The following is a 13,177-nucleotide window of genomic DNA, read 5'->3' on the forward strand; positions in this document are numbered from 1 at the left end:
TTCCAGCTTCAGGTCCTCCAGTTGGTGGAAATTTTGATAATACATGGTCAGAAATGGGACAAGTTGAGTATCATTTGAAAGCCTTTCTCCCACGAACACAATGGGACCATAAAAAGGATAGAACAGTCAAGCAGATAAATATTTAAGAAAATGTTTAAAAAGAAAAAACTTTATTAAATTATACTTTAACATGGGCATATCAAACATGCAGTCCTCACCAAGGCCTGGTCTACACTAGTGGGGGTGCAGAATCGATTTAAGCTATATGAATAACTTAGCTGAAGTCAACATACTTAGATCTACTTACTGTGGTATCTTCACTGTGGTAAGTAGAGGGCTGACGCTTCCACGTCGACTCCGCCTATGCATCTCGTTCCAGTGGAGTACTGGAGTCAATGGGCGAGCGCTCAGTGGTCTATTTATTGCATCTAGACTAGACATGATAAATCGACCCCTGCTAGATTGATTGCTGCCCGTCGATCCAATACGTAACGTAGACATGCCCCAAGTTAAATTGTGGCTCCCGACTGACAGTACTGTGTTATCAATTATTGCTCTGAACACACCCGATTGATTTTTGTACTTACTATGGATGAAAGGAATGCTTCAAGTTGATCTGCCACCATCCGCCCCAAAAAAAAAAAAAGGCAGTTCAGTAGTATGAAGAGCTTTGTGGATTATGCTAAAAGCATTGTAATGAGGCGCTAGTTAAGCCATGAGCATCCTGGCAGAAATTACTGGAATCTAGCTGCAAATGGTATGCACTTAGTTACACAACAATTAATTACAATTCCAAAATAATTTATTATAAAATCCTTGATTTTTACTTGGATCTTTATCACTTTTATGCAATGGAGAGATGAAGTGTACCGACTAGTATCTGCATCTTTGGAGAATATCACTGTGGAAGACCTGTGAGAACACGCTGCTCAGTGGCATCTTGCATGCTATAACAAGTGCAACCATAAACTGAATTTGGCAGGGTTGGAGAGGAAGCACATCAAGCAGAAGAAAAAGTTGAAAATGCCAGGACAGGTGCTAACTGCAGACGAGACTTGCTTGATGCTAGTTCCCTTGGCATACATTTTGAGAAGAGCACCTGCTTCTTCTCTGGTAAGCCTGAAAGCATCCATTAAGCACAGTTTCAGCACAAGACTTGTGTGTCTCACCGGACACTCATGAATACAGCATTGCATATGACATCGAGTGCTATCCCAAGAATGTATGTAATGTGTCGCATCAAAAGGTAAAGACAACAGAAATAAATAGTGATTTTTACTACTGCAAATTGTGCAACTCAGCTGGAGCTCATAAATTGCCTGGCAAAGGCTCTAATGGATGGGAAAGTGGTGGTGATAGCTGATGCGCAGGTAAGTACAGAGAAGTATGTGCTTTGAATGGGATTGAAGAGGAGCGCTTGCTTCGCGGAAAGTACTTTATGATGATGAATTATGGCATATGGATGTAGTTTTTATCAATCCTATCTGCAGAAATTAATCATAACCCATTCTTAAAAGCTGCAAAAGACCTGGAGCTATCAAAAGTGGGGAAAAAAGCACTGATGTTAACAGTAATATGAAAACGCTTTGCAATGCTTAAATTTTCATGGAAAAGAATTTTTGTCCTGCAGTATGTGGGCATTTCAGGGATCGGTAGTTGATGCCAAACCTGGGGGGGAGGGGAATACCATGTGACCTGTACTACTACTTTTATTGGTGCAGTGGTGGTCATCGTGACTTCAGCACCAGCAAGTGTGACCGTAAGGAAATGGAAGGGCCAGCCTCAGCCAAAGATGTTGGTTTTCCTTGTCCCCTCAGGTGAAGGACAACTTAGGGGTTAATTTCCCCTCTCTTTATAGTCCAGTAAACTTTTGATATGTATCCTCCGATGAAGTTCCTTCCCCTTGCTGGGTGTGGATGCCATGGTGTCTGGTGTAGCCTCCATGTTGCCTTCTCCCGTGCTGGTAATTTTTACAGTGCAAATGATCTCTTCCCGCTGCAACCTCCAGTACAAATAAATAGCCCATTGAATTTGGCCACACCTGGCCTGAGATATCGGCCTCTTTCCTTTGGCTGGAGAAAACCTGTTTATCATCTTCCCCCAAAGTGCCTCGTTTAAACACCTTGTAGTCACAGACTTTAAAGCATAATATCCATGAGTATCCCTAATTCCACATACAGCTTTGTCACAAATATTTCACAAAGATATTAGTGACCAGTGTGTTGGTTTTCAAGTGATACCACACAAGGCATATATATATTTGTACAAATATTATTGCAGTAGTGATTAGGCTGTGAATACAGAGGTGCCTCTGCAAATGTTTGGCCAACAGCCTGCTTTGTACAGATATGTGCAAGTGTGGCACAGCCAAGGAGCAGCGTGACAATGGGTCTAGCTTAGATTGAGATGACACACGTGGTGGCTTTGAATAAATGTTTTCAGTCCTACGTGTCAAGGCTAATTTCCTTAGGATAAAAAAAACCTAATATTGCTCTTAGTTAATGTAACCAATGCATGCTTGTGTTTACCAATTTTTAAAAATAATTAGTTAACATTTTCTTGACTATATATTGACAATTGTCATATTTGGTACCATTGGGCTCATGGCAGAAAGGGTTTTTGAATGATACCCAACTCAATCCATTTCCAGCAATATTGTATTAAAATTTCCATCAACCAGAGCTGGGATCTGGTGCGGATGGAGTGGGTGGATGGGAAGTGAGTCCTCCCTGCCATGCCACAGAGGATGACACCACTGAAATGGATCGTTGATTTTTATGACTCAAATGACACCCCTGACCATTTTATTACTAGCTTGCCCATGGAATGAGATTTTACTACACTGTGCTCCCAGACAAGAGTGTCCAACTCTAACTCTGTTTGCAATCAATGGGAGTTTAGTGATTATTGGTTCAGGTAACTAGTTTCCATCCAACTTTAATGCTGTTTTAAGCTTCAAGAGAACTGTATTGGGTAGGCAGATATGAACTATATCGTTTAAATATCAAACACTGAAGTTATTCTTTTGATGTTAAAAACAGAATTCAATCGGATAGAAATGTGTTTGAAATATTACATTGGGCTCCTTATTGCTGCTGTCACAAACCCTGTGACTTTCAGCAGGGGACACTGCAGCAGTCAGAAGTGCCAATTGTTATTAGAAAATTAATGTAAGAGAGTATCCATAGTGAGACATGCCTCTGTGCCCCTTGTTGTGTTGAGCAGGATGGGGACAATCCTCTGTCAATTTCTACCCTCAGCTTCCTCACACAGTGTGAAGAGAACGCTTAATTCCAGGATTCACTAAGAGGAGGGAACTGCTGCTGTTGAAGGTCCCCAAGCAATGCTACAATCTGGTATATGGCACTTGAGCCTTGAAGGGCATCTAGCTAGGAAAAAGCATGTGTGTAGAATCGAATCATGCCCTTTGTTAACAATTCATTTCCCTGGATAATGTGAGAGACCCTGAAAAGAACACACCATCAAATAGCAAAATCCTCACATGGTTGTGAAAGGAAAGGGCAAAGCCACAAATGACATGGAATAATGTTATATACTTATTGTGCAGTGTGTATTCATTTATTGCTGGGGGGCATGACAATGACGACTTGTATTCTATACAAGGGGAGAGGCAATGATGTTGAAAAGAGAACTAAAGTGGGGAAGCTCTAGCACGGACTTGTGAATGAAAAGCACTTCCACAGAGCTCAATGCAATACCCGGCCTGCTCGTCATAATATCTATGACTAGCACCTTCAGTTACTCTGTCTTTGGCAATCTGCCCCTCAGGTGAACTCTGCTTGATTAGGAAGCAAATTCAGCAGCTCTAAAAACTATGGAGCTGATCCTTTTCTTTTATTTACTCCTAATTTACATTGGCTGAAGTCAGTTGAGTTTAATGGAGTTACACTGATCTCACTGAGAGGAGAAACAAGACCTAACTCTTTATATTCTGAAAGACATTAAGTCCTTGCAGCTCATGTAGAGCTGGTGCTTCTACAATGAAATGCACAATTTTAATGCCGGTAGCTGTATGATGGAATGCACAGAGCCAGTGTGAACTTGGAAGGGGACAAGTGTCTGTCAGTGCCAGGTTTACAATGGTGCCATGGCTCCGGGTCCACACACGTAAGGGGCCCTATCCCCGCCCCCTCCACTTGCGCTGCGCCCCAAGACCCTGCCAGCCCATGGGCTCCTCTCCACCCCCTTACCCCTGCCCATCGCTCGCACCTCTCAGCTGACTGGCCAGACCACAGTGCAGCTCTGGCTCCTGCAGTCTCTGCTGCCCACCACCTGTGCGGCCCCGCCTGCCCCCCCAGAGCCGAGCTGCCTGGGACTGGTACAAAAGCTGGGCCAGTCATGGCCAGTGTGGGGGAGGAAACGGGGGGACCCTAGCTTGGCCCCTCCAGGCAAGTGGGTCCTGAAGGAGCCAGGCAGGGGCAGGCCCTGATCTGGCTGATCCCACTGCTCCCGAGGGGCCAGAGCAATTTCCCCACCTGGGAATGGGACCAGCCCCAGCGGCGCTGCTGGCTCAGCCTGGCAGGCAGTCACTTCCCAGCAGAGCCCGTGACTGCGGCTGGGGGGGGGCAGAGCATGGCGAGTGAGTCTCTGAGGCCATGCTGGTCTGTGAGGCAGTAGGAAGTGCTGGGCAGTGGGGTAGGTTTGTGTTTCGGGGTGCTAGGCAGGGGGGGTTCTGTGTGGGATACTGGGCAGGTAGGGGTTGTGGTGTGCATTTGTGGTGGGGGGGGTCTGTGGAATAGGAGCTATTGGGAAGGGGGGCTGTGTGGTGCAGCATAGGCCCTTCTCCTTGAGGAGAAGCACAGGGCCAGGTAGGCCACTATGTGGCTGGTGACTGCCAGTTTGTAAATTAGTGCCCTTGCACTGGGCTGACTGGAGTGGGGTCACCTGTGCCATGCCATAATCCATTGCCCCTGGCTGGCCCTTCACTCTGGGGACTAACTGCCCCGTGTCCTGCTCCATTGCCCCATGGGGGCCCACAAATATATTTGGGGCCAGGCCCACAAAAGGTTAATCTGGCCCTGGTGTCCTCCTTCAGTGCAGAGACTGTAGTGGGACCCAGCTGTGAAAGAATTGACTAGAGTTCAGCTGGAGCTTTTTGTTCATTAGAAGGGAGAATTAAAGGGTGTTTGTTTTGGACATTTGGCTGTTAATGGGATGTACACCTGCTGTGGATACTGGACTCCCTATGGGAGCAGGAAAGATCCTTGCTGCAAAAACTTTCCTGGGCACTTACACAACGTAGGGTACAAGAAGCCTTATTCTTCTTTTGTTGTGCTTGCACTTTGACTCATTGAGGCCAATAAATTTGTACTTGGTTGTTGCTTTAGCCTCAACAGCTGGTCACAGTGTAAGCCACCTACTTCCTGATGGGAGCTTACTATGGTCATACAAGCTTCAAGAGAGGAAGTATATTTTCCTGATAGCCACAATTACCACATGCCCCGTCCTGCTGTGCTCGAAGGCAGCATTTATGGGACTGGCAATATAGTGCCTGGGAAATCAAAGGGCTCGGTTTTGTAACTGACATTTCTGAAAGTGACATCTTCAGGAGGCAGAACAGACAGAAGGCTCCCTGTAGAGCAACATGAGGCACTTTCCTCCAGCCGAGAGCTGGAAGAGATCAGAACAGAGTATCAAAACCAAGCCTCCAGCATGTCAGTGAACAGCTTTAATCACTGCATCCATCCATCCAGCTCATTAAATTTATTAGCTTCAGGAGATTTGTTGGCTCCTTCCTTTAAAGCAACTTACATTTCCCAGTCATTCAATAACACTAATACTGGCAGACTTTCTAGGCTTATTCTGCATTTGGGGCAAAATTCACACTTATATGCAAAGGGTCAGGACACTGTTTACCCAACAACTAGAATCCACGTAAGCCCTATTTTTAGGACTAAAGTGGTGCACAGATCTGGTGCTGGCCCTCTGCACAGAGATTTTGCCCTTGGAGCCTAAAAATTGAATGTTGGTTTGTAGAGAGAAGGTCATAGTTTAAAGCACTGGGTAGGTAGCATTTTAGCCAGAATATGCCAGATATTTTTACTGGCAAGCATACAACTAAAGATCTGTGCAACTCCTTGGAAATAGGGACTGAATCATTTAATCTGGACCTTTTGGTGTATGGTGGTACTTTGGCCATATCAGCCATGGTGATATTCAACACCATTACTCATCACAGTCATTTCCTCTGATGAGATTTCATCCTGACATCTCCTCAGGAAGAGTTTAATGTAAAGTTCTTCCTCCACTTCTTGCATGTGGCAGTTGGAGCTGAAAACAGAGCTCCCCAAAATATTTAAGAAAGGGAAACAGGAAAGGGAAAATATCCCTTGTGTAAAAAATTTAGTTGACAAAATGTTGTCGTTTTTGAATTTTTAGGTGGTGATTGTGACGAGATCCCTGGGGCACAATCTGGAACTGTGGGACTACTATGCCCCTTTAAATCTACAGCCTGGCCTATCTCTTTCAATGCTTTTAGTGACCAGCAGCAAACCTCTACAGGTGCTGTGGTCACTCAGTCAACGGCAGGTGGAGACACACCCAGCTAAGTTACATGAATTCTCTCTAAGCCACCCATAAACCATACACGCGGAAACACCAGCAAACACCCCAGCCTTGCACCCCAGAAATGTACTGTTTTGTGAGGCTCAAGACCTTCTCTTGAACCATGCAAGTTCAATAATTAGTTCGCCACTTTGTCAAAGGCTGGAGGACATGCACCAGCCTTTGTAATCTGAGCAGATTCCCCAAAAACTTTAGACGAACTCGCTGGTAAGGATAAAACATTAAATATACATTAAGTGATAAGTGGTAGGCGTAAAGGTCAGAGATAGTTACCTAAGAAAATTAAAAGTAAATATGCACTCTAAATCCTAAACTTTCAGACTAAGCAAGAGTTGAATCAAATAGCTTTTCTCCACACTGGATGGTGTAGGTAGGTTGCAGTTTTTAATACACAGGCTGAATTTCCTTCTCAGCTTGGGACCTGTTTCCTCAGTTCAAAGTCTTTGTCTTCCCAGCATTCTTGTTGCCTTCAGCATAGATGGGGGAGGAGAGAGGTGATCTCCTGGTGCCATTATCCCTTATTTTATACTCTCAGTTCATGTCCCAGGGAAGATACTATCCCAGACACGTCCTGGTGGGCCTTACTGAGTCAGAGTTGAGCAATCGTGATTGTGTGGTGCTTACGCAACTGTCTCCTAGAGAATTGTAAATCTGTTGTTTATAACTCCCCTGCTGGTCAATAGCTCATGATGGTCGCGTAGCGTCCGCTTAAGTGTGGTATCACGACCTGTATTGTCATGGAGAGCTAGCAGAGGGTGTCTCATGACCATACAGCTGAGGGTAACATAAAATCCTTCCTTTACCTGTAAAGGGTTAAGAAGCTCAAATAACCTGGTTGGCACCTGACCAAAAGGACCAATAAGGGAAGATGATACTTTCAAATCTGTGGGGGAGGTTTTGTTTGTGCTCTTTTTGCTGTTTTCCCTGACAGAGAGGGACCAGGGCAGGAAAAAACATCTCCTAAAACCCTACCTGAAATAAGAATCTAAGATTATAAAAATTGTAAGTAATAGCAAGGAAATGCATTAGATTTATCTTTTGTTTTAGCTTGTGAATTTCCCTATGCTAAGAGGGAGGTTTATTCCTGTTTTTTTAACTTTGAAGTTGAGCCTAGAGGGAAATCCTCTGTGTTTTAAATCTTTTTACCCTGTAAAATTACCTTCCATCCTGATTTTAGAGGTGCTTCTTTTACTTTTTTCTTTATTATAAAGTTCTTTTAGGAACCTGATGGGTTTTTAGCACACTAAAAAACAAAGGGTCTGGTCTGTGCTCACTTGGTTAACCTGAATTGGTTGGTATATTATTCTCAAGCCTCCCCAGGAAAGGAGGTGAAGGGACTTGAGGAGATATTTTGGGGAAATAGGAACTCCAAATGGTCCTTTTCCTGAATCTTGGTCTAAATCACTTGGTGATGGCAGCAATACCACCCAAGGACAAGGAAAGGATGTGTGCCATGAGGAAGTTTTTAACCTAAGCTGGTAGACATAAGTTTAAGGGGTCTTTAATGCAGGTCCCCACATCTGTACCCCAGAGTTCAGAGTGGGGAGGAAACCCTGACCGGGTGTCTCCCAAACTCCCAACAACATATTTTAACAACCATATAGCAAAATCTTATAACTTCATACACAACAGCAGTATACATATTTTGACAGAACAATAAGTTTCAGCAGATCCTGACCTTTCATATGATATCTTACAAGACATGCTTTGAATGAAATATCACAGCCATATACAAGTGATGGATATAGGGGTTACAGAAAATACAAAGTTAAGGTACATGCCACACCCCCAACACAACCTTAACTCTGCCCTCTTTGAGTGATGTCCCAGCACACCAATAACATTCTAGTACTCTACCCTACAGATACTACAGAACACTTCAAGAATAGAGCACATGAGCATGTAAGACACAGTCTAATACCTTCTCTTTGCTATGGCAATGCTCTGGGTTAGGTCGGGCATTCCTTACAGCCCCACCATGGGAGCTACCTGCACCTTGGCCTAAACTCACACTGAACCTGGTTTACACAAACTATACCAAATTTGCAAAATGTTACCTCTACTTTATCATTTCCCTCAGGAACTCTTCTGAGACATTGCCTTCACTTACCCCATAGTAAGCCCTGGAGATCAGTCATGTATTCCACTAGATGGCTAGCAACCCCCACTGCAAAAAGACAGCCCTGTGCACCAGTACTGATGCAAACTACAGAACTCAGTGCTGAAATGGAGCATACTGGCTCCTTTGAAGTACATATACACCTCATCATATCAGAGTGACAACTCTGCCAAACTGCTCCAGCTAATCCCTTCAGCATTCAATACATCTACACCTAATCCAGTAAAGGTAGTGGAGTGAATGCAGGTAAGTGCTGAAATTCAAATCAGTGGAGTGCAATACAAACAATGGCAGATTCTTTTAGAACTTTCTTTTGGAACTGCCCTGGCTGAAGCATCCCCAGTGACTACTGCCAGCTCCAGGAGGCAGAGTTAAGGTTGCATGGAGGTGTCATGTACTTAACTTTGTATTTCCTGGTTTTCAGAGGTTTAAGTTTAGCCATGAGGCACCCCTGGGCAACCTTAACTCTGTGTTAACAGAGTTTTAGGGCATTTAATTAAAGAAACAAGCCTAACCTGTGAATAGCAGAAACTTGAGACTGCTCTTTATTATGCTAACCATGATCTTGTCACTATTACCTTATCCCTATTTCTGCTGTCTCTCCTCATGTACCCTAGTTCGTAAGCTTCTTGGGGCAGAGACTGTCATACACGTGTATACTGTCTTACATGTGTTAACTAACTGAGGCCTTGTAGGCACTACTGCAACATAAATAAAATCCAAACTCTGAAAGGATTTATTTGTGGAGCTGGTCAGAAAAATTCTGATAACAGAATTCTTTTGTCAGAATTTGCTGCTTCAGCAAAATCAAAACATCTTGTGTAGACAGCGCATTTTCGCCAAAGGTCCTGCAGAACTCAGCTAGAACTCTTCAATTGGAAGCCTGTTTGGTTTCCTTGTTTCTGCCAGCTGGCTTATGTCCTGGGGAGGTTGGGCTTCCAGGGGCTGCCGCACTGGTGCTAGGACCTTCCAGGGAGACCCAGCTCTGAGGCAGCCAGCCAGGCTGACTATCTCGGAATTGAGGCTCCATTTCCTTTTGTGAAAAATTTTGGTTTTCGTTCTGAATAAGAATTGAACCAAATTACAAAATGAAATCCTCCATGAACCAGAATTCAGTTTCCCTGCCCAGATTCACTTATTTGCTGTACAACATGCTGAAGATTTAAACAAGACTGTTTCAGGATAAGAAATTCTTACAACTGTGCAAAACAAAATTTGTACCTTTTTTTTAATAAAGTAGTTTTAACTGGCATCTTGCCTGCCAGCATAATTTTAATAGTATAACGGAAGTGTGTCTCAAACATGCTCATTGTGCTTTGCAAATCTTCTGCAGTCAAATAACCGGCAGCTGTTGGTCCAACTGTTTCCCATTTTAAAAAACAAAGTTTATTAAAAAGAATGTCCAGTAAGACATTCTCCCCTTTCTGTTTTACAGATGCCTTCTTTAATAAAAAGTCCCTACTTTTTTTGTTCATGGGGTCTTCTGAATTTCACAAAACGTTTAATTATACCTTCAATAGCATATTCTTCTAAAGAGTGGAAATTTAGCTATAATTAAGTTTGCTTAGTTTAATTTTGTGATGAAACTACTGGTCCCAATTATTGGCATTTTCTCTGAAAGAAATAGCACATATATCAAAAAACAAGCAAATTGCTTTCCCCCACACTTTTAAAAAATGTTCTCCACAAATTTTCATTCCAATGTTAATCTACAGGAGATTGTAATGAGATCTATTGAGCAATCTGTTGAAAGACAATGCACAGAAAGGATGTGACAAAAACTTCTTTGTGCTTTTCGAATCTTCTCGAGCACTATCTTGCATCCAGATGCAACATCCCCAGGGTCTGTGGTGGTTCAGATCTGGGGTTTTAATTTGGGCACTCTCTAGAAGCGCTAGAGCTGGGAGCTAATTTAGCCCTGGCATAAGCAAGTGCAGCCTTCCATTGAAAACAATGGTAGATAAGATTTCACACCTGATTGGGCCTTTCACTGCTACCCTAATACTAAAAATTCATAGTAAATAATAATGCTTGTTTATGGTAGGGCTGCATTTGGACCATTTTGTCTTAAAACAAGAAGTAGTTTCCTTCCGTTAAGTTCAGCTCATTCCCTCCTAACTGAATGTATTTACACTCACCCAGCGTGAGGTTTATTTTGTTCGGGCACATTGAATAGAGTCCTACAGACTCTGTTCAGCTGCCAAGCCAGTTATTAAACTTCTCTCTCCTTTTGCTGTTTACATTTTATGCACAGACAGTGCGAATGCCATACACAACAACACGAATGACATACATTTATAAAAAGAAAGAAGCACACTGCGAAGAACAAAGAGGTGTAAGAATAACAACCAAATCTAGTATTCTATCAGGAGTTGGCTGAAAAACACCGGCTAAGCTTTCACCGTTCCAGTACCAAGACAGAGACAGAGAGATATTCCTTAAAGAAAGAATGTAAGATGGAATGGTTCTGGAAATTGTTCCTGTCTAATTTGGACACAGCAAAGACACAGATTAATTGTCATTTTTGTCAGACTACATAAAACATTGTAGCTGTTAGTGTACCCTTCAACCACCAGCTTTTTCCAGACAGACATAAGAATGTTTAACAGACTGTGTGTTGGACTCAATTATTTCCCTTTCTCCACAGCCCAGCCATCTCCAAGTGTGGTCCACTGTTGAAAAAGAACAAGGTATGGCAAACTCCTCTCCCAGGAGTGGAATGTAGACCAAATATGGTCTGCCATGATACTTCTGTGGAGCACTAGGACAGGTGCGCCCCAATATATACCTGATGTACCAAGCTATGGCATGCTCCAGACAATGTAGGGGCAGCCATGCATATAGAAACATAGAATGGTTATGGTAAGGAGGCTGCTTCCCTACATTTCACAAGTGTAAACCTTTATGGCCAGAAGCTCTAGGGAGAAAGAGGTTTCTACCCCCTATGTTGGTGAAAAGAAGTGCTGCCATAGAAAGCTTCATTTGCATAGGCTAACGACCCACAGGCCCAGTAGTGATGCTTGGGAGATCACCGTATATACACAAAGAGAAAGAACTCTTACCTTGTGGGAAAGAGCTAGTTTGCAAGCAGTCAGAACTCTGCTCCTGGCTCACCTTCTGGGAGGATTTCACGATAAGAGATGACACAGAGGATGGCAGCAGAGGTGAGTGGACTCCCCAGCACCTTAATAGAACCTGACTCACGATGCTGGGTTAGGTTGTGACGCTTCCACATGGAACTGGGCAAGCAGCTCCCGTAGGACTGGAGACAGACCTGCCAGGAGACATTTGAACTACTGCTACATGCTGATCCCAACTATGAGAGGGGTTTGGTAGATGGATGAGGTGGAGTGGTCAATATGGGACATTCTCACCAGCAGGTGGGAAGGGAGTTAAATGAACTGTTGCAAAGTTAGTGGAAAAGGGGGTATTTTATTCTTTCTTTGCATACGTTCTGTTGCTGTGCCCTCCCAAGTTTATGACTATGTTCCCTTTTCCTCTGATAAAGACTCCCTTGTTTGTACACAATCTCAGGCTATTTGTGAGAGGGGATGTTCTGCCTGTTAAGGGCACCTAGGAAAGATGTGCTTAGCTTCCCCAGGATTCTGGGTGGAGGTTTGAGCTAGTTTAATTATTTTGTCAAGGGGAACTCTAGATATATTGAGCCTGGCCCTTTTTGCTGCGGTTAACCATCTGATAGAAGATTTATACACTATTTTAGCTGGTCATGGCTGCTTCAAAGTGCACAGCTAGAGATAACCCCAGTGGGTACCATGCAAAGGTACCAGAGTACAGTAACCAGCCAGTAAGCTCCTGGATAAGATGGTGTATGTATGGTTGCCCATTGCTGCTAGAAAGTTATGGATAGGTTTGTGTTGTCCATGGGGAAGGATTTGCAACCACGGCGTGGATTGAATACTATATTGTCTGGCAATGATGTTGGAATATTCCATATTGCTCTTGGGCCAGTGGGATTGGCCTGCTGACATAGCTTACCTTCAGAAGAGAGACTGTAAAGGTTTAAGGCTTAAAGACAGTTTCCTTGGAATTATAGGATGGCCTTACTTTTGAGCAGAGTTATTGTGAGGTGCACTTCACACAGCCTCTGCCCCTTTTGCTTTCTTTACTTCCCAAGGTTAGGGTTAACTATTACTTTAGGCTTTTATTTTTTCCTGCACTACTACTAATGTACCATTTTTTCTCACCCAAGTGATCTATTCTAATGGTATGTAAGAGTTTAGAGTTAAGGTTATGTTAGCCTTTAGCTATGGGCTCTTGCTTTCTGGAATTTGTAAGTCAGCAATAAAAAATTGCTCAAAGAAGAAACTTGTCTTGCAAAACTTCCACTGGGGAGACTGAAGTTTGGGGAAATCACTTTTTGGTTTTGAATTTTATAAATGAAAATGTTTTAAAATGTGGTTATCAGTTTAAGATTTCTTTTTGTAAAGATTATAACTCCAACGTCTTCAATTT

The sequence above is a fragment of the Caretta caretta genome, chromosome 1, assembly GCF_965140235.1.
Source record: "Caretta caretta isolate rCarCar2 chromosome 1, rCarCar1.hap1, whole genome shotgun sequence".
Classification (NCBI taxonomy): domain Eukaryota; kingdom Metazoa; phylum Chordata; order Testudines; family Cheloniidae; genus Caretta; species Caretta caretta.